The following is a 25,649-nucleotide window of genomic DNA, read 5'->3' as shown; positions in this document are numbered from 1 at the left end:
TAATCATTGCGAGTGCGGAAAACCCACATTCGCAGAGATAGGTTGAAGTGAACGGGATGAGCACGTTTACTAAAAATTTGTCCGTTTTTTTCTCTCACACCAGTAGACAGCAAGCAGATAGCTTTGTCTTCGGTTTATTTTTTCCCTCGCACCGCGCCCCCCAGGGGAGGCGCGCCCCCAGGGGAGGCGCGCCTCACACTTTGAAAACCACCGCACTACATGACCGACTTCAGTTCCTGATCCTGTTTAAAATAGTTTTTGTTTACTTTTCTAAATAAAAACAAATGATTAATAAATTCCAAACATTTCAGAATAACTCAAGAACCCTGGCAGGAAGGTCAAAGGTCACCATAGACGTTAATTAGCATTAGCATTAGCTAACAACATTCAACTGCTGCACATTTAATTATCCTTTTAGCTCTGATGCTAAATTTTGGCCAGAAAGTTCATTTAAAAGAAAAAAAAATAAAATAAAAATAATAATAAAAAATAAAGACTCTGAAAAGTAGTTCTGAACATTTTTAAAGTTTAACATTTTCCTTAATGACCAAAATTTATTTTCAATTTCAAACTTTTTCAGTTTCTAATCTTTTTTATTTTTCATTTTTATTTTTGCTGTGGTTTGTTTTTTAAGATTTTAGTATAAATATCTTGTTGTTGAAGATATTTATACAAATTTATTATACTAAGAATATTTAAGATATATATGTAAAAATTATCTTTAAAGGTGAAATGGCCTTTTCCTTTTGTTTTGTATAGTTTTGTGTTTTATACAGCTTTTTTGTTAAATAATTTTATAAAAGTTGTTTTTGGTTTTGTTTAAACTGGACATAATTTAACAGGACAATGTTAGAATAAGACAGATGTGGCTTATTATGTCTCAAATATCTAAAATAATTATATCATGCCAGTTATTATTAGCGTTACTACTACTGTGTTATACTTTGTTGAGAATATTTTACTTTCATTTTTGTTAAAAATTGTGCTGAAAATAGAATATAATCTGTGAAATAATCTGGTTCCCTCTTCTATGAAGAACATGTGTAGTTCTGATAATTCACCTCCAGAGGGCAGTGAGCGCTCCTGATCAACACTAAGTCAACCAATCAGCTTCTTCATGGGACAAAATAAAATCCATATTTAGGAAACCCAGTCAGCAGAACCAGGATGTCGAACAGTTTCTCTGTGACTGAAAACTCAGCCGAGTTTCAGCAAATTAGAAAATTATTTCAATCTTATTTCACTATTTCTATTCATTTTCTCACAACATGGAGCTGAACAGAGCTGGATTTAACAGCCGCCCTGATCAGCTTTACCATCTGATCCATCTCAACTCCCAGAATGCACCAGGTTAACACTTCAACATGGCGGCACCGGGTCCAGTTGTGGTTCTGCCCTCTGACCTCTTGGCCTCCTCCGGCCTGCACAGGTAGAGATAGGCCAGGTTCTGGAGCCACAGTGATGCTGATCGGTGATACAAACTGGATTCTGATCCGAATCCTGAGACGGATTCAAGCTGCAGCTTCAACATCAGAACCAGATGAAGTTTCTTCTTCACTAAAGAACATTTCAGTTTGAGTCTCTGAATGAAGGAACTGATTTCATGAACACAAGAGAGTCAGAGGGAACCGGGTCAGAGTCAGAACTGAAACCGGGTCAGAAATGAAACCGGGTCAGAGATCGGCTGTTAATGTTATTAAAATAATTTTATGAATTGACAGTCATTTCAGTTTGAGATGAGTAAAATTTTATTTGCTGATCTTGAATAACGGTTTACTGTTTCAGAGAGAAAAACAACAAAAGTAAAATATATTATTTCAAATGAAAGCTAACAGAGGAAGCCGTTTTTATGGCTCTAATTGTGAAAGTACTCACCGGAAGTGAATGGTGTTTGAAACCGCTCTAACTTTATCAAGAAGCTGTAATTACCATCTGGGTCCAAAGAGGGCAGAATCCTCCCTGCTCTGGTATTAATAGTAGTTCATCATCATTCTGACTGTTTCCAGGATAATTTAACTTTTCATAAATATTTTCCTACCTTCGGACCGGAAACTCAGCATCTTAGCGTCTCATCCAGAATTGTAGAACTATGTTTCAGCTCTGTTAGAGCTGAAGCTCGTTTAGGAGCCACATCTCTGAAGCCGCTACTGGAGTTTGTTAGCTTCATTAGCTTCGCTCAGCGTCTCTGTTGCTGTTTTCATCTCTGTGGAGCCGCTTCTAGTTCACACCGACAGATAAAACATTGATTTCATCTTAAAATAGGAAGAAGAATTAAGAAATAACACAACAGAAACACCAAGAGAGCAATAAAGGCTTAATCAGCCGAGAAGGAGCGGGAAACTAGCTAATCACCAACCCAGTCTTCTGCTTCCTAGTGGACACAGAGTGTAACTACAAGGGTAAAGATGGAACGCTGACATGTGAATAGCACTTCCTTTGGATTCTTTCAAAGTAAAAGAACAGAAACTAAATTCTCCTTGAAGTAAAATTTAGCTTGTTAGTTTATTATATCATCAGAAAGCATAACTGTGTAATTTCTATAGGATGTGAAATAAATTATATAATTGGGATCTGAAGCCACTTTTTCTGTTTTCCAGAAAAAAAATTATATTTCATGAATATTCCCATAATATTAACAAAAAGCATAAGTGTGGAATTTAGTTAAGAGATATAGATGAGTTATCACTATGTAAATAACACATCTATATATCAAATCAACTGTCAGTCCATTAGACAGACCATAATAATATTAATATTTATAATGAAAATAATAGAAACATTATCAACTTAACAGAAAACAGAAACGGGGTATTTCCGCCCTCTGGTGGCCATAGTGGCAACTACAGTCCTGATAATGCAGCATTATTTACATTTAATATCCACTTAATGTGGAATTTGGAGAAAAACTAAAAGTCTACCTGAGTCATATCCACAGATTTCTGACTCGAATATTATTCTGACAATTTTTAATAAATTTTTTTGGAGTTACATATGCAATAAAAATTATACTTTATAGAATAAAGCTGCTGTGTTAAATTCTTACGGGGCGTTTTTTCTGGCCAGACTGAATAGAGTCCAGCAGTGAGTTTTTTGAGAATCAAAGACTCAAAAAGATAGAAATATTATGAAAAACATATTTATTAGTGATAATTTTCAACCAGCTGAGATCAAAGCATCAAACTAGATAAAACCAATTAATAAAATTACAACGTCAATAAATCTTTTGAAAAATATCCGAGCACTGTAGCAAACACATTTAACGTTTGCTTTTTTTAAGAGACTCGCTTTCTACCGCTCTCTTGTGGTCACACATTGTAACTATACACTGAAAGCCTTTATACTAGTTTAATAAGAAATTTATGAGCGATTAATTTCCTCTGATTTAAACTAGTTTAATAATAAAATGAGTGATGATCAGTGAACTGAAGGACAGTCGCTGCTGTTCAGCATCAGAGTTTAAATCTGCAGCTGCTGATGATCAGTTTGTGTGTAAAACAAGATGCTGCTAGTCTGTTAGCATCGTTAGCTCCGCTCAGAGTCTCTGCGGGATGTTTTCATCTCTGTGGAGCTGCTTCTAGTTCACACTGACAGATAAAACACTGATTTCATGTCAAATAGGAAGAAGATTTGAGAAATAACAACAGAAACACCAAGAGAGCAACAAGGGATTCATTAGTCGATCGGCAGCGGGAAACCAGCTAACTGCTAACTTAGCCTTCTGGCCCCCTATTGAACACAGTGTGCAACTACAACAAGAGTAAAGCCAGAGGGCATATTTGTGAATAGCACTTCCTTTGGATTCTTTCGAAATAAAACAATGACCTAAATTCTCCAGGAAGTACATTTTAGCTTGTTAGTTTATTATTCTATCAGAAAGCATAAGTGTGTAATTTACTTAGGAGATATAGACGAGTTATCAATATGTTATTAACACATCTATATATCATATCAACTGTTTTATTGATATTGATATTTATCATAAAAATGATATAAATGTGATCAACTTAAACGGCTGCAGCTCAACACTCACTTCTATATTCAGAACGGGGTATTTCCTCCCTCCGGTGGCCATAGTGGGAACTACAGTCCTGATAATGCTGCATTATTTACATTAATATCCACTTAATGTGGAATTCTGAGAAAAACTAAAAGTCATTCTGAATCATATTAACAGTTTACTAACTCAAATATTATTCTGACAGATTTTACTTCACTGTTTGGAGAGATATATCTAATGGAAATAGTTGCTGTTTTAAACGTTTTTTCTAATTTTTTTCTAATAAGATCCTGCAGAGACTTTTATTTAAGAACAGTAATGTATCTGACTTCATAAAATAAAATTTAAAACAAATACAAACATCAAAAATGACTGTAGTCATGATAGTTCACCACCAGAGGGCAGTAAGAACTCAATCAACCATCATAAAACTGATAAACTTTAAACTTTTCACAAAATAGTTTCGAATGACAACTGTATTAACTTAATCCTGTGAATAATAATCTATTTGTTTCATACTCACATGTTGATAGAGAAGGAGATTAATTGTTAAAATCATTTAGACACAAACTCAACAACAGCTTCTTAGAAAGTAATAACTTCTATTACTTTTCATGGAAATTTAGCTGAAAAAAAATTACATTTTATGCTGTAAACGTCCCAAAAAGATTAACTATGGTAAATTTGATAAAGTCTAAAAAAAGCTACAAATTTTAAGAAAAACATATTTATTAGTGATAAGCTTCAACAAGGAGAGATCAGAGCATCAAACTGGATAAAACCACCTAAAGGACAATTAATAAAATGGAAAAGTGGACAAACCTTTTAAGCAAACGGATTATATAACTTAATTTTTTGGAAGAGACTCGCTTTCTACCGCCCTCTTGTGGTCACACATTGTAACTACACACTAAAATCATTTATGCTACTTTAATAATAAATCTATGAGCGATTATTAATTTCCTTAATCCTTTATACAAGTTTAGTAATACATTAGTGAGTGATGATCAGTGAACTGAAGGACAGTCGCTGCTGTTCAGCATCAGAGTTTAAATCTGCAGCTGCTGATAATCAGTTTTTGTGTAAAACAAGATGCTGCTAGTCAGTTAGCATCGTTAGCTCCGCTCAGAGTCTCTGCGGGATGTTTTCATCTCTGTGGAGCTGCTTCTAGTTCACATTGACAGATAAAACACTGATTTCATGTTACAATAGGAAGAAGATTTGAGAAATAACAACAGAAACACCAAGAGACCAACAAGGGCTTCATTAGCCGATCGGCAGTGGGAAACCAGCTAACTGCTAACTTAGGCTTCTGCCCCCTAGTGGACACAGTATGTAACGACAAACAGAGTAAAGTTAGAGAACTAATATGTGATTAGCACTTCCTTTGGATTCTTTCAAAGTAAAACACAAGGAACTAAATTCCCCCGTAAGTACATTTTAGCTTATTAGTTTATGAATGTATCAGAAAGCATAAGTATGTCATTTTCTTCCGGTATGGTATAAATTACATTATTGGGCTCTGAAGCCAAATTATCGTAATTATTCAGTTTTCCAGAAGAAATAAATATTTCAAATATATTCTCCTGACAAAAACAGAAAACAAAGCATCTTGGCGAACAAACCCGTGAATTATTTAATCGGGAAACATTAATATGTAATTTACTTGATATATAGATGAGTTATCAATATGTAAATAACACATCTATATGTCAAATCAACTATCAGTTCGTTAGACAGACCATAATATTAATATTTATAATGACAACTCGCCTCTATATTCAGAGCGGGGTATTTCCGCCCTCTGGTGGCCATAGTGGGAACTACAGTCCTGATAATGCTGCAGTAGTTACGTTTAATATCCACTTAATGTGGAGTTTTGAGAAAAACTAACAGTCTTCCTGAGTCCTATCCACAGTTTACTAACTCAAATATTATTCTGACATATTTTAATTCGGTGTTTGGAATTATATATGAAATGAAGACAGACTTAAAACGAAAATAAAGCTGCTGTATTAAACTCTTTTCAGGACGTTTTTCTGATCAGATTGTGTAAAATACTGAAGTGACTTTAAATTAAAAACAGTAATGTAAGCTGACTTGATCTGACTTTATAAAATGTAAAATTAAACTAAAGATTAACATCCAGTTGAACAATTTACATGAAGAATGTCTGTAGTTATGATAGTTCACCACCAGAGGGCAGTAAGAACTCAATCAACCCTCATAAAACTGATAAACTTTAAACTTTTCACTAAATAGTTTCTAATGACAACAGCTTTATTAACTGAATCCTATGAATAACAATCTATATATTTTATACTTGTATGTTATTAGAGATGGAGATAAATTGTTAAAATCATTTAGACACAAAGTGAACAACAACTACTCAGAAAGTAATCATTTCTATGACTCTTGATAAAAATGTAGCTGAAAAAACATTACATTTCATTCTGTAAAAAAAATATATATATATGTATATTAACTGTGGCTAATTTTGAGAATCAAAGTGTCAAAAAGCTACAAATATCAACAAAAACATATTTATTAGTGATAAGCTTCAACCAGCTGAGATCAGAGCATCAAGCTGGATAAAATCATCGAAAGGACAATTAATAAAATGGAAAAGCCAATAAATGTTTTGATAAATAAAAAAAATATCCGCACACTGTAGCAGATTAACTTTTAATTTTATTTTCTGGAAGAGACTCGCTTTCTACCGCCCTCTTGTGGTCACACATTGTAACTACACACTAAAATCATTTACGCTACTTTAATAATAAATCTATGAGCGATTATTAATTTCCTTAATCCTTTATATAAGTTTAATAATACATTAGTGAGTGATGATCAGTGAACTTAAGTACAGTCGCTGCTGTTCAGCATCAGAGTTTAAATCTGCAGCTGCTGATAATCAGTTTGTGTGTAAAACAAGATGCTGCTAGTCAGTTAGCATCGTTAGCTCCGCTCAGAGTCTCTGCGGGATGTTTTCATCTCTGTGGAGCTGCTTCTAGTTCGCACTGACAGATAAAACACTGATTTCATGTTACAATAGGAAGAAGATTTGAGAAATAACAACAGAAACACCAAGAGACCAACAAGGGCTTCATTAGCCGATCGGCAGCGGGAAACCAGCTAACTGCTAACTTAGCCTTCTGCCCCCTAGTGGACACAGTATGTAACGACAAAAAGAGTAAAGTTAGAGAACTGATATGTGATTAGCACTTCCTTTGGATTCTTTCAAAGTAAAACACAAGGAACTAAATTCCCCCGTAAGTACGTTTTAGCTTATTAGTTTATGAATGTATCAGAAAGCATAAGTATGTCATTTTCTTCCGGTATGGTATAAATTACATTATTGGGCTCTGAAGCCAAATTATCGTAATTATTCTGTTTTCCAGAAAAAATAAATATTTCAAAAATATTCTCCTGACAAAAACAGAAAACAAAGCATCTTGGCGAACAAACCCGTGAATTATTTAATCGGGAAACATTAATATGTAATTTACTTGATATATAGATGAGTTATCAATATGTAAATAACACATCTATATGTCAAATCAACTATCAGTTCGTTAGACAGACCATAATATTAATATTTATAATGACAACTCGCCTCTATATTCAGAGCGGGGTATTTCCGCCCTCTGGTGGCCATAGTGGGAACTACAGTCCTGATAATGCTGCAGTAGTTACTTTTAATATCCACTTAATGTGGAGTTTTGAGAAAAACTAACAGTCTTCCTGAGTCCTATCCACAGTTTACTAACTCAAATATTATTCTGACATATTTAAATTCGGTGTTTGGAATCTCTGCGGGATGTTTTCATCTCTGTGGAGCTGCTTCTAGTTCACACTGAAAATCCAAACATTAAACATGAAAAAACCTTACGGGGAATAATTAAATGTGAAAAATTGATACAGTTTAAAATATTACGAGTGGTTGGATTCAATGAAAATTTGTTGCCGAGTCTGCAATTAATTTTTCGCAATTAATCAGAAAACCATGACTGAGTTAATCTGTGAATTGATGTATCACACACATTAATGTTATTTAAATACTTTTATCTGTCTGAAGAAATAAGAAAATTACATGTGGAAAAAACCTCAGCGGAGTTTAATTTGCTTCTTTTGTGTATGGTTTTGTTGTTTAATAAAAGTTAAATATATTATTTCAAATAAAAGCAAACAGTAAAATGACCCGTTTCTATCGATCTTAATGTGAAAGAACACGCCGGAAGTGAATGTGCAACGTTAACTCTCTAACTTTATGACGTGGCTGTAGTTACTATCTAGGTCCACTAGAGGGCAAATACCGCCCTAAACTGATATTAATAGTTTAGGAGCCACAGCTCCTCTGAAGCTCCTGCTGGTCTGGTAGCATCGTTAGCTCCTCTCAAAGTCTGCGATCTGGTTCATCTCTGTGAAGCTGCTTCTTCTTCACAAACAAAACATTGATTTTATGTTAAAATATGAAACAGATTTAAGAAATAACAGTAGAAACACCAAGAGAGCAACAATAGATTCATTAGCTGATCAGGAGCGGGAAAGTAGCTAACTACTAACTTAGCCTTTTGCCCCCTAGTGGACACAGTGTGTAACGACAGCAAGAGTAAAGCTAGAGAGCAGATATGTGAAAAGCACTTCCTCTGTGTTCTTTCAAAGTAAAACACAAGGAACTAAATTCTCCTGAAAGTACATTTTAGCTTGGAAGTTTATTATATTGTAAGAAAGCTTAATTGTGCAATTTCTTACGATATTATTATTATTATATAATTGGGCCAAATTATAGTAATTATTCTGTTTTCCAGAAATAATTATTTCTTAAAAATTCTCCTGACTAAACCGGAAACTCAGCATCTTGGCAAACAAACCTGTTATTGTATTAATATGTACCTTATTTGGTAGATATAGAGTTATTTGTATGTAAATAACACATCTATATATTAAAGTCCATTAGACAGACCACAATATCAATATTTATAATGAGAAAGATATAAACGTGATCAACTTAACAGAAGTCAGAAACCAGCTGCAGCTCTACAAACTCACCTCTATATTCAGAGCGGGTATTTCCGCCCTCTGGTGGCCATCGTGGGAACTAAAGTCTTGATAATGTTGCATTATTTACATTTAATGTGGAGTTTAGATAAAAACGAAGTTTTCCTCAGTCATATTGACAGTTTACTAACTCAAATATTATTCTGATATATATAATTCATTGTTTGGATTTATATGTAATGAAGACAGATTTAAAAAGAAACTAAAGCTGCTGTGTTAAACTCTTTACAGAGTTTAGGACAAAGAATTTGATCATGTCAGAAAACGGCCACATGACCATGATAGCGATTGAGTATGCAGATCAATCAAAACCCAAATTAACGAAAGGTTTTCATCACGGGAAAATTGGACAGATAAAGTTCTCTGAGCCACAAAGAAATCCCACAAAACAATGTGGCACATCCAGTTCACTTCAGAACAATACGCTTATTGCTTGTTGTTGTTGAGCTTTCTTGCAGATTCGTGATTTTTCTGATCAGACTGAATAAAATCCTGCAGTGACTCTTATTTAAACGACAGTAATGTAAGCTGACTTGATCTGACTTTATAACAGTGAAAATTAAAACAAAGAGAAACATCTGGTTGAACAATTTCTATTGATGATGTAAATAATGAATAAATCCAGAACGACGGCAGGATGACCGATGGAGAATGTCCTGATATGTGAGGAAAATTAACTGTTTCATCTCATGAACATATAAACTTTTGTCCAAGCATCATCAGAGGTGGAGTCGCTCGTCCCGTCTGTATCAGCGCTGAATTTTCCTGCGTACCTGAACACATCTTCAGTAAAACCAGCCTCACTGAAGCCAATAGACCAGAGCTACGTTGCAGGAAAACTCTGAGGCTTCTTGCTGGTTTTGGCCTCTAAACTGAGACGCGCTCTCATAAGAAGTGAAATGTTGCACTAGGTGCAGGAGATGACCTTTAACCCTGGTCCCAGGTTTTAGGCGGTGTTGAGGTGAAGAGCGAGGCTCCTGATGCTGTGAGTGACGTGACGCTCGGTGGAAGTTCTGCATCCTGTTGCAGCTTCATGTTGGAGACGTGAGGTTTTGCTTCTGTGTCAGGGATTTGATGGGAAACGAGTCACAACATTCAGATGATTTCGTCACTTTGACGATGCAAACTCTGGTTCCTCAGTGTTTGGTCTGTCAGAACGCTGGCTCAGGTTTCTCCTCTAGTTTTTCTTTAAACTTGTTCCACTTTAAATCCACACAAATAAACCACAGAAAGTTATTTTTCTCATCTTCTGATGCAAATTTGCATCCATCAACAAAAGCAGGAAAATAAAACTGTTCTTGAACAACAGCTGTGCAAACTGATCCCATCACATCTGTGAGCAAACATGGAGTCGATCTCTGGTTCACCTTTGACCTTTTCTTCCTTCTTGTTGCATCAGAAACTTAAAGTGAATAAAGACGTTTGAGTGAAACCAGGTTTCAGGTGGACTGAAGTCGTCTTCACTGTGAACTTCATCAACTTTCTGCTTCACAACAAAACCTTTCAAATCCAAACACACATCCAAGCAGCTGAGTCCAAATGATCCACGTTCAAATATTGTTTCTTTTCTCTGCAGGATCTGGTCAGGACGTCTGGATCTCAAGTGGATTTAATGCCACAGATCCAGAGGAAGTTTTACTGTTTGGCTCTGAATCTATAGAGCTGCTATCATGTCTGATTTTAGATCAACTTTTTCACCTCAACAGAATAAAATGACATTTTGTCCCATTAACAAAACTTTAAAGCTTTTTAATGAAATTTATGCTTCATGTTTTTGCTCAATTCAACTTTTCTAACAAACTCAGAGTATTTTTCTCTCTTTTGTTCCTGCAGATCATCAAACAGATCAGATGAAAAATAAAACTGAAAATCTTCAACAATCGACGTCTGGAAAATATTTGAAAAAGAAAATGTTCTGAGGTCAGAGGTCATCTTGATCCAGAGTCTCTTTAGACTCAAACTGCTGCAGCTTCAACCTGTGAGGATCAGCAGGACACAGAGACGTTCTCTACTTTACAGAGATCAGAACCTGCAGAGAGAAGAAGGAAGGAGAGCAGATCAGTGAGTGTTTCCAGTAGCAGTCAGTGACGCAGCACATCCAGTAGATGGTTTCCAGTCAGACTGATCTCAGAGCTGTGACCAAGATGAACCTGATCAGTTGTTTCCTGTTGAACTGAGAGAACAAGCAGGTCTGAGATCAGATCTGCTGCTGTTTGATGAATGAGGACCACTGTCTCTAGACATGTTGGACGCTGGAGTCCAGCTGGACGTCCTGGAGACATGGACACAGCAACAACACAGCAAGCTGCTGCTCCTCTGATTGGCTGATTGCTGTGTCCAATCAGGAAGCCTGAACCATTCTCCTCCCACTGAGAAGCTGCAGCTTTACTGGGAACACTGGATCTTTGCTCTGATGCTGACTGGGTTTAGTTCAATATGCTGACAGCAGCTGGACTCACTGCAAACATTTACTTACTTTAAAGTCTCTACAAGATCCATCAGCTGCTGAACATCTGATTCCTTCAGGTTGTTTCCTGTCAGGTTCAGTTCTGTCAGACGGGTCGGGTTGGACTTCAGAGCTGAGGCCAAATAATCACAGCTGATCTTTGACAAACTGCAGTAAATCAACCTGAATAAAGAATAAAAGATGTGAACCAACAGGATGCAGGTTAACCAGTCCAACAGAACCAGTTAAAGATTCTCATGAATATTAATGCCAACAAGCTGCTGCTCCAATAAAGACCTGCTGACTTCAGAACCAGAACCAGAACCAGAACCTGGTACTGGGTCATGATGTGTTGGAGGATTTTAGTCAGTAAAATCATTCCAGGTTCTGATCAAAGTGTTGAAGCATCAATCATTGATTATTGATTTGTTCCTGTCAGATTCCAGGAATTCACTTTTCTAGACTGGATGACCTTTGACCTGCTTGACCTGAGGGGGATTTCTACACACTGGGGTCCGAATGCTGTCCTGTTCTGACCTCAGATCAGCAGGTCCAACTCAGTTACACAGAGAAACTAAATTAAACTCTGGATCCAGGAACAAACTCAGAAAATATTGATTAGATCAGAAGAAATGAACTTTGATTGATGATCAATTATATAGAATTATTCACAGAAATATCAATAATTATATCATTAAAATACCTCAATGTCTCCAGTCTGCAGCCTTCAGTCTGTAGAAAACCACAGAGATCCTTCAGTCCAGAACCTTCCGGGTTGGTTCTGTACAGGTCCAGTTCTGTCAGATGGGTCGGGTTGGACTTCAGAGCTGAGAACAGAGACGTCCAGCTGGTCTCTGATAAAATGCATTCCCTCAGTCTGAATAAAGAATAAAAGATGTGAACCAACAGGATGCAGTTAAAACTGAAATATGAACAAATAAATAATAAAAATGTATAAATTAATTTCCCTGAATGTAAAAGAAACATGATGAACTGATTCTAACATCTGATCCAGTCAAACTGGTTTAAAGAGTCCAAACCAGCAGAACCAGAACATTTGATCAACAAAGAAACTCAAAGTTTGTCTCAAAGTTTCTGAGGATCTTAAACTCAGTGGATGTTTTTCTCTCCATGTTTCCTTCCAGGCTCTGGATTCTCCGACTGCTCTGTCCATCATTGATCTGCTGATATTTTATGGCTCCAGTTTTTCTTCATTAATCTATTAATGATGTTTTTTTGCTGCTTGTATTTGAACTGCAGCTCATTGCTCAGTATGACAGATGGAAACGGGTTGATTTCAATCCTTTTATAATATCATCACATTCTGAAAGTTGATCATTTTGTGCTGATTCAGTTTCTGAACCATCAACTAGAAAATATTGATCCTTTTCTCTGTGAGGTCATTGTGGGTCATTTGGTTCTGGTTCTGAATCGTTCATCAGAGACGCTGCAGAAATGGGAATATTGATCAGGATATCAGCTTCTTTAATCTGGTCTAGTTAAAGCACTGCAACACCTGGACTCTGTAAACCTGGACTGGATCATCATCAACTAATAGCAGGAGATTTAAAGCTAATGTGGGATTTATGGATCTTCAATAAAGGGACATTTCATGTTGACCTTTGACCTGCTTGACCTGAGGGGGATTTCTACACACTGGGGTCCGAATGCTGTCCTGTTCTGACCTCAGATCAGCAGGTCCAACTCAGTTACACAGAGAAACTAAATTAAACTCTGGATCCAGGAACAAACTCAGAAAATATTGATTAGATCAGAAGAAATGAACTTTGATTGATGATCAATTATATAGAATTATTCACAGAAATATCAATAATTATATCATTAAAATACCTCAATATCTCCAGTCTGCAGCCTTCAGTCTGTAGAAAACCACAGAGATCCTTCAGTCCAGAACCTTCCAGGTTGGTTCTGATCAGGCCCAGTTCTGTCAGATGGGTCGGGTTGGACTTCAGAGCTGAGAACACAGACGTCCAGCTGGTCTCTGATAAACTGCAGAAAATCAATCTGAATAAAGAAAAAGATGTGAACCAACAGGATGCAGTTAAAAACTGAAATATGAACAAATCAATAATAAAATGTATAAATTAATTTCCCTGAATGTAAAAGAAACATGATGAACTGATTCTAACATCTGATCCAGTCAAACTGGTTTAAAGAGTCCAAACCAGCAGAACCAGAACATTGATCAACAAAGAAACTCAAAGTTTTCTATCAGTCTGGATGAGTTGAGCTATTTCTGCTGGTTCCTGATCATCAGACCCGACTTGGTAACTGGATCAGAACCAGTCAGGTTCTTCATTAATGGCCTTTGGGTTCCTATTAAAGCTGAAAGCCAATGGAGGCCATTATTTCCTCAGGAGACGGTTCCTCTCTGACCCGGCCCAACAGAACCACAGCCTCAGGACAAAGCTGAGGAACCTGCTGCTGCTGCAAACCTCACTTTCATTCATTGCATCTAGATTTGCTTTCTACAATCAGTGGTTTCTTAGACGTTCATTAATGAGGATTTGAACTCGTCAGTGTTTGTGGCTCTGGAGGATCAACATTTCATTCTGATGTAAAGAATCAGAAATAAAACCATCTGAATCTTTACCAAAACTGAAACATCTCCATCATTCATTCACAGCATTTCAATTATTTTACTCATTTTGTTCATCAAAAACATTTTAAAGAGAAAAACTGAAAAACAAAGTTCAATAATCTCAAAGTCTGAAATAAGAAAATAATTAATAAGGTCAAAAGTTTTAGAGATTTTATTCTGATGATTAAACAAGTTGTTTTAAAATAATATATATTAATATTAAATTGATTAACTATTGATTAAAGAATCAATAAATGATTTTATAGCATAAATAGAGAAAACAAACCCCAGTTTCTTCACTTTACTGACTGAATTCTCCAGGATCTCAACCAGATGCTTCATATCAGATTCTCCAGCTTTATTTATGTAGATCCAATTTATCTCCAGTTCAGTCAGATCTGGGTTGGACTTCAGAGCCGAGGCCAAAACTTCATATTCAGCGTTTTGGAGCAAACAGTCACCAAGTCTGTGATTAGAGAAGAAATAAATTCAGTTCTAATGAAATCAATCTGGATCATAAACAGACTAAAATATGATAACAGTGATGTCATCATCTGATCAATATCTGATCAATATCTACTGAGTTTGACCCCACAGAGAATCTGTGCAGTTCCTGGTTCTGGTCCAGGTTCTGGTTCTGGTTCTGGTCCAGGTTCTGGTTCTGGTCCAGGTCCAGGTTCTGGTTCTGGTCCAGGTTCTGGTTCTGGTTCTGGTCCAGGTTCTGGTTCTGGTTCTGGTCCAGGTTCTGGTTCTGGTCCAGGTTCTGGTTCTGGTTCTGGTTCTTGTTCTGGTTCTGGTCCAGGTTCTGGTTCTGGTTCTGGTCCAGGCTTCATGTCCTCAGACCTTCAGCTGCAGTCAGATGTTGAAGATCTTATCATCAGTGAAGGAAAGTTCAGTTTCTCTGCAGCAGCTGATGAAGAGGCTGACTGAGCTGAATGAAGGAAACGACTGGAGATGATGGAGAGGAGGAGGAACTGCTCACAGCTCTGACTTGGACTAGACCGTTTAGATCAAGCAGGAAGTGAGTTATAAATGAAGTGAGCAGAACAGGAAGTCCAGCTGCTGTGGACCTCTGGCATCTCTGGGTTTGTTGAGCCACTATCTGCTGCATCATCATGAATAATAGTAATATATTGTATAGAAACATGTTTCCCAGCAGCAGGTTATTAAATGCTGCCACAGAGGAAACTGGGAGCAGAACAAACACATGATGCTCCAGTTCTGTCTCCGTTCATCTGCTGGATTTGATGCTTTAACAAAGTAGAAAGTGGACAGTCGTCAACCTGCTGCAGCTAAAAGCTTCACGTTGTTCTGGTCGTCCTGCAGAGCAGCAGCAGAACCGGTCCTGCTGCTCCTTCGGGTCAGAACCGTCCTCTCAGACTGTGGATCTGAGAGGAACTGGGACAAACTGGTTGGAAGAGGGACACGTGTCTCTGCAGTGGTCTGTCCATTGTCTCAGAGGAACAAAGGTTTGGATGTCAGGAGAAATTGTTGCTAAACTCCTAAAGAGCTGAAGAGCAAAACCCCTGGAGGAGACGGAGCGTTTGGGTCCAGCAGCATTTCATGGCGAAGCAGTGAAAGTTCTCCATCACTAGAAGAGGAGGGTCTCCAGAGTTGAAGCTCATGTCTCTGCAGGTCTTCATGGAGGACAGCTAACAGCTTCAACAAAGGCTGCAGATGAAGAGTTGATGAGGAAAATGGTTCCAGCTCTGGAAGCAGATTCTCAGAGCTTTGGGAGGATCTGACAGAAACTAGAACTTTTTCTGGAACCAGACGACAAAAACCACATTTTGGTCTCATTTACAAACTCAGAGGAAACTAGAGGGAGGAGGAAGAGGATGATGAAGATCAACACTGTTCAATAGTTTATAATTAATGCAATGATTTATTTCAATGGTCAACATTTTTATTAAACCCAACAATAATTTAATAAAACAGTCAAAGATCCTAAAATGTGACTGATGGAGCAGCGGCTCAATGAGTGAAGAGTTTTAAAGTTTAAAAGTTTCTCTGGCTGATTGGATCTTAGAGAAAATAGATTTTCTAGAGTTCAGGGTTTCTATTCATTTCACCTGAAAACTGATAAAAAGGGAAATATTTTTAAAGTGATCAAAATGTGTAAAACCAGAAGCTGCATCTGTCCTGATGAGCTGAATGTTTAGATGTTTGATTGGCTGAATATCCAGAGGATGGAAGTAGATAAAGAGCAAAAACATCCAGAATCAACTTGAAGACAGAAGAAGAAACAGGAGGACAATAGAGCTGAATCAGCATCACACAATGAAAACATCTGGACTCACCGAGCCTTTCTGCAGTTCCTCACAGCTGGAACCAGTCTCAGTCGTCCTGATTCTGAGGTTTTGTACTTCTCCAGGTCCAACTCATCCAGAACCTCTGACATCTGCAGCATGAAGGCCAGAGCTGAACAGTCAGTCTCTGAGAGCTGCTTCCCTGAATCCAGCAGCCATTGGATCTCCTGATAAAATGAGACGTCGTTCATCTCCACCAGACAGTAGAAGATGTTGATGCTTCTGTCAGGAGAGATTCTATCAGTGTTCATCTCCTTCAGGTTGGTGATGATTCTCTGGATGGTTTCTGGACTGGTCTCTGTCTGACCCAGCAGATCTTCTAAGACTCTCTGGTTGGACTCCACAGTGAGACCATGAAGGAAACGGACAAACAGGTCCAGGTGGCCATTTTTACTGCGGAGGGATTTCTCCATGACTTTCTTCATGAACTCATCTAGAGATGTTTCTCTGTATCGTCTCCCAGGAACGTCTTGATCTCCTCTGACTTCCTGCTGGTGAAGCAGTGGAGCATGTAGACTGCAGCCAGAAACTCCTGGATGCTCAGATGAACAAAGGAGTAGACGGAGACGTCGTGTCCCTCTCTCTCTTTTAAACATCTCAGTGAAAACTCCTGAGAACAACGCAGCATCTTGGATGTTGATGCCGCACTGTGTGAGCTCTTTGTCATAGAAGATCAGGTTTCCCTTCAGCAGCTGATCAAAAGCCAGTTTTCCTAGAGACTCAATCAGCTTCCTGTTCTCTGGACTCCAGATAGATTTGCTCTTTTTTCCTCCATCATATTTTTCCTCCTTGATTTTGAGTTGAACCAGCAGGAACTTTATGTACATCTCAGTCAGAGTCTTGGGTAGTTTCTCTCTCTCTCTGGTCTTCATCACATCCTCCAGAACTTTAGCAGTGATCCAGCAGAAGACGGGGATGTGACACATGATGTGGAGACTTTTGGATTTTCTGGATGTGGGAGATGATCCTGCTGGCCTTCTCTTCATCATCTCTGAATCTCTTCCTGAAGTATTCCTCCTTCTGGGGTTTAGTGAACCCTCTGACCCTGTTACCATGTCAACACAGTGAGCAGGGATCTGATTGGCTGCTGCAGGTCGTGTGGTTATCCAGAGGAGAGCAGAGGGAAGCAGTTTCCTCCCGATGAGGTTTGTCAGCAGAACATCCAGTGAGCTGTACTCTGTAGCATCTGTCAGGATCGGATTGTTGTAGAAATCCAGACAAAGTCGACTTTCATCCAGACCATCAAAGATGAGAACCTGGAACGTTCAAAGTTTCTGATTCCTTTGGTTTTAGTGAATCGTTTCATGAATCAGTTCTAATAAGCTGAACTTTTCTTCTTTCAGTAAATTCAGTTCTCTGAAGGTGAATGGAAATATGAAATCAATGTTCTGGTTGGTTTTGCCTTCAGCCCAGTCCAGAGTGAACTTCTGTGTTAACAGTGTTTTCCCAATGCCAGCCACGCCCATGGTCATCACTGTTCTGATTGGTTGATCTCCTCCAGGTGGGACTTTAAAGATGTCTTCTCTTCTGACTGTTTCTTGTTTCCTGGATGCTGTTTCAATCTGTCTGACCTCATGTTCCTGGTTGACCTCTCTAGTTGACCCCTCTGTGATGTAGAGCTCAGTGTAGATCTGGTTCAGATCGGTTTTATTTCCAAGTTCAGCGACGCCTTCAGAGAGACTTTGGAACATCGTCTTCAGAGACTCTTTAAGGTCACGTTGACATCGAATATCAAAATCTGAAAGAAGAGACAAAGACAGGATGAGACATTTCAGCTGAACATAAGGAAAACAATAATTTTTATATTCTCAGAGACAATTTATGCATCACCTTTAATGAATGAGAAAAAGTAAATCAATAAATAACCTCAAATTTGTTAAAATTTCTGCATGGTAAGAAAAACCATAAACTTGGTTCTTACTGAACAGAGCTGATTTGAATTAGTTGTGATCATTAAAACTCTTTCACGGTTTTTTCTGGTTGAAGGTTGAACCAGACTAACAGATGTGATAAAGCCTTAAGATGAAAATTTTAAACATTTTTCTTTTGCACCTAAAGCTCAAGAGATTCTCAGTAACACATACGCCTCCTCTGATATTCTATGTAAATGTTTTGGCTTTGAACACATCAATCATCTATCCTGTAGTGACCATGCTGCAACCACTAACCACCTTTCTATGATTGTATATATGCTCATGCCTTCTTGGAATATTTACATCAATGTTGATCTGAATATATTCAAGATTTGAGTTTGTTGAGCAATAAAAAAGAGAGAAATGATGCGACTGTGTCAGGGTTCTGTCGGAGCTGCCATTTGCACAAACATGAAAGACCAAACTACGTAATATTAACTGTTTTTGTTGGAGAATAGAAAGGTGCTAAACTCTTATATTTATATATATATATACACACGTAAAGGAAATAACGCACTCCAGACTCAGGTTCTTTTGCTGCTTCAGGCCATGGCGAGTTGGGAGATTTATCATTCTTACACGGACATGTCTTACAACTTCATCAGTACAAAAACAAAATCTCCCCATATTCTTAACATCAACCTTTTTTATACAATTTCATCTTTACTGATGTGAGTTGGAAAGTTTCAACCAACAGCATTACAACCCTTGACTGATGTAAGGATCCTGGCAAGTCCTAGACTGATTGTGTGTTGGACCTCCTTAAGAATATTTGGGACCTCTTGACCTCAACATCTGCTCCATTTCAGATTGGCAGAATAAGCCAATTCATCACAGATTGGTGTTCTTATCTGTCCAAACCACATCTTTTCCCAAGTCACATTTGGTCCAACTTTGTGATTCGTATGCAAGGGAAGGGAGAGCACCAGGTCAGTTTGACCCAGGGCGGTGCCATGAATCCTTTCGCAAAAACAACTATAAATAGTATTTCCTCTCTCACATTTTTCCTTTGGATGTAAAAGAAATGAAATTCACAAGTGGCTATTGGTTTACATCTTCTTACTTTATGACCTAAATTCAAAAGGGCTTTCAAGTGTCAGAATGTAGTTATATTTATACATCATCATAATCAGCTGATCTGAGTTTTTATCATTATGTTTGGCTCAGCAATGAATTTCTATAAAACAATTTCTATTTGAGCCCAACAGAACCAGAACCTGGAGGTTCTCCATCGCTGAGTGTTGATGCCCAGCTGCTTCTCTTCATTTTGAAGTAAATCAACAGAACCATTCATTTTATCTCTGTTGGCTGTACAAGTTGTACAAAACCTTTTCATCAAAAATTTCATTATAATCCATATTAACCTATGAATTTCTAAACTTGAATATGGCATAGTAATTACATATTCAAATGAATTTAGTTTTCATTTTGTTTCATTAATATTCAACAAGCTGAACCGAGAATCCATTGTCTATTCATACATTCAGCAGATTAATTTATTTAACTTTTTTTTGTGGTGACAAATTGAAATCTTGTCAACTCAGGCTGTCTCACCTGGACCAAAGGAGTCAGAGGACAAACCCAGCTGGTTGGACAGAGTCAGATCCATGTGATGAAGATGTTTGATCATCAACCTGCAGGCTCTCTGTCCTTTCTTCATCACATCTATGGTGTCACGGGCCTTGTCTGCTCTGGTTTGGTTCTTCTGCAGTATATCTTCTATCTCCGAATGCATAAAGACCCCATCTGATAGAAGGCCATCGAGGAGCCGTTTCAGGATTTCCTCAGAAACTCTCTTCACAAACTCAGGGCGAACCTTTAAAAGTTTTTCCTCTGCAGGCAGAAACAGAAACAGGATTAATTTACATCTGAGAGACAAACGTGATGAAGATCAACTCTTCCTGTTGCTCCATCCAGAGATTCTCCTCAGAGTCTGTTGATCAGCTCCTCAGGTCTGAACCTGCTGTTGTGTTTCAAATTTGTTTCAAATTTGTATTATAATTTGTACATTTATCTCGTGGCCATTTTTTGAACAGAGTCAAATTAAATGAGGACTTTCTTAAGCCGAGTTACAGAGACATAAGATCCAGTTACACCAGCTGAAAAAGACAGATTCAGTTGAAACAACTGACCACAAAAACTTTTAATCCTTAAATGTCCAAATCTCAACTAAAGACGTGGATCTGGAAGGAAGAAGCTCTGATTGGACATGTTCAGTCTCACCTGGAGTAGGGCTGCTCTGATTGGCTGTCAGTCCAGATCTTGTTCTGGGTTGTTTCCCACACTGGGGGCAGCTGGTCCAGCCTGGATCCATCAGAACATTCTGACCCAAAGCACAGCAGGATGGAAGCTCCTCCTCACTAAAGCTGCTGCTGTGAAGACATTTCTTCATCACTGAAATATTCACTAGCAACAGGCTGGAGCTGAACATGTTCATGAAGGTCCACAAAGAACCAGGGACCAGAAACTGGGTCAGAACAGAACCTCAGAACATTGATGATTTCTGGTTTTAAGTACTTCATTGAATTATATTTGGTATGATGACTGATGCCAGTGTTCCCAGTCTGGAAGATGCTGGTTTCACTGCTTCAGTGGGTTTACAGACAATCTGAATTGTTGCTCCTCACATGTTTTTGTTTTCATGCAACATTTTAATCCATATTAATTCATTCAAACTGATTCACTGACCAACATCCTTCAGGTCTAACTTTAAATTAATAAGTAAGAAAATTAAATTACTGTTTATTAAAACACTGAGATCAACCAGTTAATTTATATTTTATCTCTATAGATTCACATGAATCAGTTAGAAACTGGTTTCTTACTTTCTGTCTGAGGGTCCAGGTTCATTACTGAAGTCTGGGTTATCATCTTTGGACCAGTCACTCCTCATAGATGGACTGATGGATCCTGGAGGTTCTTTTAGATCCAGATTTTCCATCTTCTGGACCTTTTGAGAGAGAAACCAGAACCAGTCAGTCCCAGTGATCCAGTTCCAGTAACTGGAAGCAGAAAGCTGGTTCCCATCATGTGTTCAGAGGATCAGAGTGAATCAGGTGAATGAAGGAGTGAACATCTCCTATGAAGTGGTGAATATATTTAGCTCTGTCACCAGGGGTCAAAGTTCACTGCTCACCATGAAAATATAAACTGTTGTATCTCCTACACAGAAACTCACTGAGTCACCAAAGTTACTGTGATTGATCATCATTGGGTCTCCTTCAATACCATATGGTCGAAACTAACTTTGACTATTCCCCTGAAACATCAAGATTCAATAACTTCCAAATGCAAGATCACAGCTGCCTGAAACTTCCTATATCTCTCTGCAGACCAGTCCTGATCACATTTACACGGTCACTTGATGACATCACCTTTGCCCCGCCCACTTTCAACAGGCAGTCACCTGTTTTTTCTGCTGTATGTTTTACTGAAATTCTATGATTTATTGGGTTTCATCCTGTGAAAACGGACTATATCTCCTCTCTACATCCACCGATCTGCACCAGATCTTTTGTGCAGATCCATCAGTATCGCCTGATGGACGGGCGCGGAAACTGCGCGAGACCTTCTGCGTTGACTAACGTGCGGGCCTCAATCATCAGTAACAGTGTTATTACCACAAATCAACCTATTAGTGAAATGAAATACTCACAATAAAGCATTTTATTTAACCCGTGACTAATTCCTGTCTAGATCAGGAAGTTAATAAAGTAAACAGGAGCCGAGCGACACGGTGGTGGAGAACCCGGGAAACTGCGGTGGTTCATCGGTTAGAAAGGCTCCAGAGAGCCGAGAGAAACACGGAGAAACACGGAGAGACACGGAGAAACACGGAGAAACACGGAGAAACACGGAGCGGCAACACTTACTGTTATTAACTCGGTAAGTTGTTTTCCTCCTGCGACTCAAAATGGACGCTGTTCTGAAGGAAACCAAAGTTGCTTTCAGTTTCTTTTCCACATGACGTTACGTGACTCACAGACTAAAAACAAAACTAGATTAAATATTGAAAACCTTCAGTATTTAGATTTTGCTTTTAGTGAAGCAGATCCGAAGCTGAGCATCTTTTTTCATGGATTCAGCAGAAAACTCATTATTTGGCCTCATCGTGAGAGTTGAGGCCAAATAAAGATATTTTATTATTCTTAGCACTAATAAATGAAAAGGCCTTGTAGTAACTGTGGCTGCATCAGCGCTTCCTCTTTCTCATCCCACCAGCTTCAACACAAAGTTAAACGCTTGCATTCAAATAATGATATATGACAGATTTTAGATAATTTTTTCCTGCATAATGTGCATTGCATGTATTCTACGTTGGGCAAACGTATCTTGAACGACAATATTAAATAAAAGTAGAAGAAGCAACAAAAACTTTAATGTCAAACCTGAACTTCTGTTTCCAGCTTCTCTTCTGACCGTACAGGTGAGTGCTTCTCTGATTGGCCTGTAGGTGGCGGTAATGCACCTGAAGTTGGTTTGCAGCCGCCACTGACACCCTGTAGAAGAAGAAGGAGAACGTCAACACCGGTTCTGTATTTCATTTAAAACCGACCTGCTTTGCTCGGTAAGTTGTTGGTTTTTCTATTTATTTGTGTCATATTCTGACCGAGCATCTGGACCCATGAAGGTTGTTAGCTGCGCTTTAATAAAAGTGTCATTTTGTGTTGCTTCGTAAACATTCCGCCACTCGGACTCTCATCTTTGATTCGAAGTTCTGGTTGGGAAATGTCGAGCTCTTTGTTATTAATGTTGCAGTTTCCTCTGGTTGGCGTCATAAGGGCAGGAAAAGTCGGAGAAAGTCACTTTATTCACTATTCAGTTGAACCAGGAGGAAAACCACCGCTTACTTTATTGCAAACAGTCAGTTGCGCATGTCTCACATCTTAAATGGTCCCACGATGATGACGTCAGTGAAGAGGCCGGGTCCAGTCCTCACTCTGCAGCCTGCGCCTCTCGATGACGTGTTTACTCAAATTGTGATAGTAGCCCACATCCAAAAATAAACTACAAATAAATAATAGAACCAAATAACTTTCTATTCCACAGCAGATTTGACATTAATTTCATAATTATCTATTAAGTTTTCTCTAATGAGTTTCTGTAAAAGAAAATCTAAAATAAATATTAATTCCTGTTTTGTGTTCTTGAGACACAAAACAGGAATTTTGCAACTTCATGAATGTTTTTAGAAAGATTTTCAAAACTGAATTTTGTACAATAAATCTGTTCCACAAGTTTTAATCTTATAAAATTTGATGAAAAGTTAAATTATGATATTGACAATTTCATCCTCTGGCAAACTTTTTATTTATTCTAAAAATCACCTCCATTTTTAAAGTGAAATGATTTTATTTAATAAAGTGCTTAAACGTTGCAACATCACAAAATCCTAATATTTATACCAATATATTAACTTAATTTAAGATTTAAATTCATCTCTCATTTTTTACATTTTCTGTTTTTCTTTCTTTCCTCACAGTTAGTTTGTGACGATTGTTTTTATTTCTTTTTTCTGCTCAGTTTATGAGAACTACGTATTAAGAAAAGAACTTTGAACATGAACGGTTCTGAACTGAACTGGTTCTGTTTCAGATGAATTAATTAGTTCTTGTTTTCTCCTCAGTTCAGAATCTCAGGATGAGAACTGAAGACGATCTGCCACCGTTTCCCCGCCCCTCCTGGTCTTGATCCTGATCCTGGTTCTGATCCTGGTTCTGTTTCTTCGTCGCTCCTGGTGGTTCTGTTCGGCCCGTTTGCGCTCCGCGTCCTCATCATGGTGGGCTTTGTTTAGTCCAGCTCTCTGCAGCTTTTCCAATCCAGAGACATTTTTTGCTTTTCCAGGTAAAACGGGTCCAGAGCCACAAAATGACATTTTCAAATATTTACTTCATTTTATCTGTTTTAACTGTTAGAGGAAATATTTTATTTTTACTTTAAGGTTTTTATTAAAAAGAGAAACACAAAACGTCCTCAAAAAAGATTTTTGAGGAATTTGTGCTAAATTTTTTATATAGGATGTTTATATTTTGCACATGATTTTTATTTTAATATCAGGAAAAATAAATCTAAATAAAATGATGAATAATCAATTATTAAAATATAGTCAGCTAATTTGGTAATCAGTGAATCAATAACTTCAGTATTTATTCAAGTGTTAATTTTCTTTAAAAAAACCATTCAAATAAAAAAAATCTATAATTTTACATTTAAGATCAAATAAAATCTTGTTTGTAATTATTTTCTACCCAGAACTTATTAAACTGCAGTTTTTGACTCAATTATGTAAAAAATAAAAAATAAAATAAAAATACAATTATTAATTGATTAATTGATAAATTAATTATTAAATTTTATTGTCTCATTTAAAAATAAACTGAATTATTTGTTGCAAAATGTGTAAAGTGAAAAATATTCAAAATGTGATTTTGTTATTTATCACATTTTGTTACTTAAACACTTTTAAAGTCATTTTGTTGTGAAAATGAAAAAGTAATTTTCACTAAAAAGTGTATGTTATTTGTATTTTTCTTTGTCAAACTTGAGTTTGTGATCTTTAGTCCTAATGAGCTGCAGGCTGCAGAGCTCTGCTTTAATTAGTCTAACTTACCTTCATCACTGCTGAAGACTCTGAAAACTCTCCTGTTTGTATCAATGTGACTCTCGCTTGTCGGGCTTTAATTGTTCCCTCTGAGGTGGAGGCCCAGAGAAAGTATTTCTGTGTAAAGATGAAGAAATAAAGCTGGAGTCTGTGAGAAGCCGAGTCCTGCTGGTGGATTTACTGCTGAACAGACGAAGGTCTGCAGGAGCCCAACGAGTCGCTGCAGAGAATCTGGAAAGTCTTTGGTCTGAAGATGAAGAGAATCTGAAGACCTGAAGCTCCAAGCTGTCATCAACTCTCTGATCAACACGTTTCCTCGCCTCTTTTCTTCCCTCGCCAGGTTTTTCCACAAAATTTGACACAGTGTGAAAATGTGGTGATTTTTTTGTGACAAATTTACACGGAAATCATTTATTTTTGTAATGAGCAGTAGCTCAGAGGAATAAGACGTGGACTGGGAGTCCGCAGGTTCGAGTCCTGAACTCTACCGATTTTACTTGAATTTTTCCTTTATTTGAGTCAAAACGCAACAAGATCCTTGCTGGACTCGAACCAACAACCTTTAGATAAGCAGCCTGTATTCCTCCTCTCTCCGCCACTCGCTCATCTACACTAAATTGCTTTTTTTTTAAAACTTGTCTTCTGTTTTGGAGGATTTTGGTGAAAAAGGGGCGTCGACCGTGACGACTGGAGGCGTGGCTTCAGAATCGTCTCTGATCC

The 25,649-nt window shown here is 37.7% G+C and overlaps 1 long non-coding RNA gene and 1 pseudogene across 1 annotated transcript; one reads left to right on the top strand and one right to left on the bottom strand.

Moving 5' to 3' along the window:
* Positions 1 to 10,125: 10,125 nt before the first annotated feature.
* LOC129353480 (NLR family CARD domain-containing protein 3-like) lies at positions 10,126 to 22,316 on the bottom strand (annotated as a pseudogene).
* On the top strand, positions 21,805 to 24,145 carry LOC129353487 (uncharacterized). Its single transcript, XR_008605024.1, has 3 exons — positions 21,805 to 22,213; positions 22,735 to 22,895; positions 23,955 to 24,145. It is a non-coding gene; the product is annotated as an uncharacterized LOC129353487 (long non-coding RNA).
* The last annotated feature ends 1,504 nt before the right edge of the window (positions 24,146 to 25,649 follow it).

Source organism: Poeciliopsis prolifica, unplaced genomic scaffold, assembly GCF_027474105.1.
Source record: "Poeciliopsis prolifica strain line A6 unplaced genomic scaffold, Auburn_PproV2 SCAFFOLD091, whole genome shotgun sequence".
NCBI classification, from domain to species: domain Eukaryota; kingdom Metazoa; phylum Chordata; class Actinopteri; order Cyprinodontiformes; family Poeciliidae; genus Poeciliopsis; species Poeciliopsis prolifica.
Note: the sequence above shows the minus strand (reverse complement) of the source record. Positions and strands in the feature narration are given on the sequence as shown.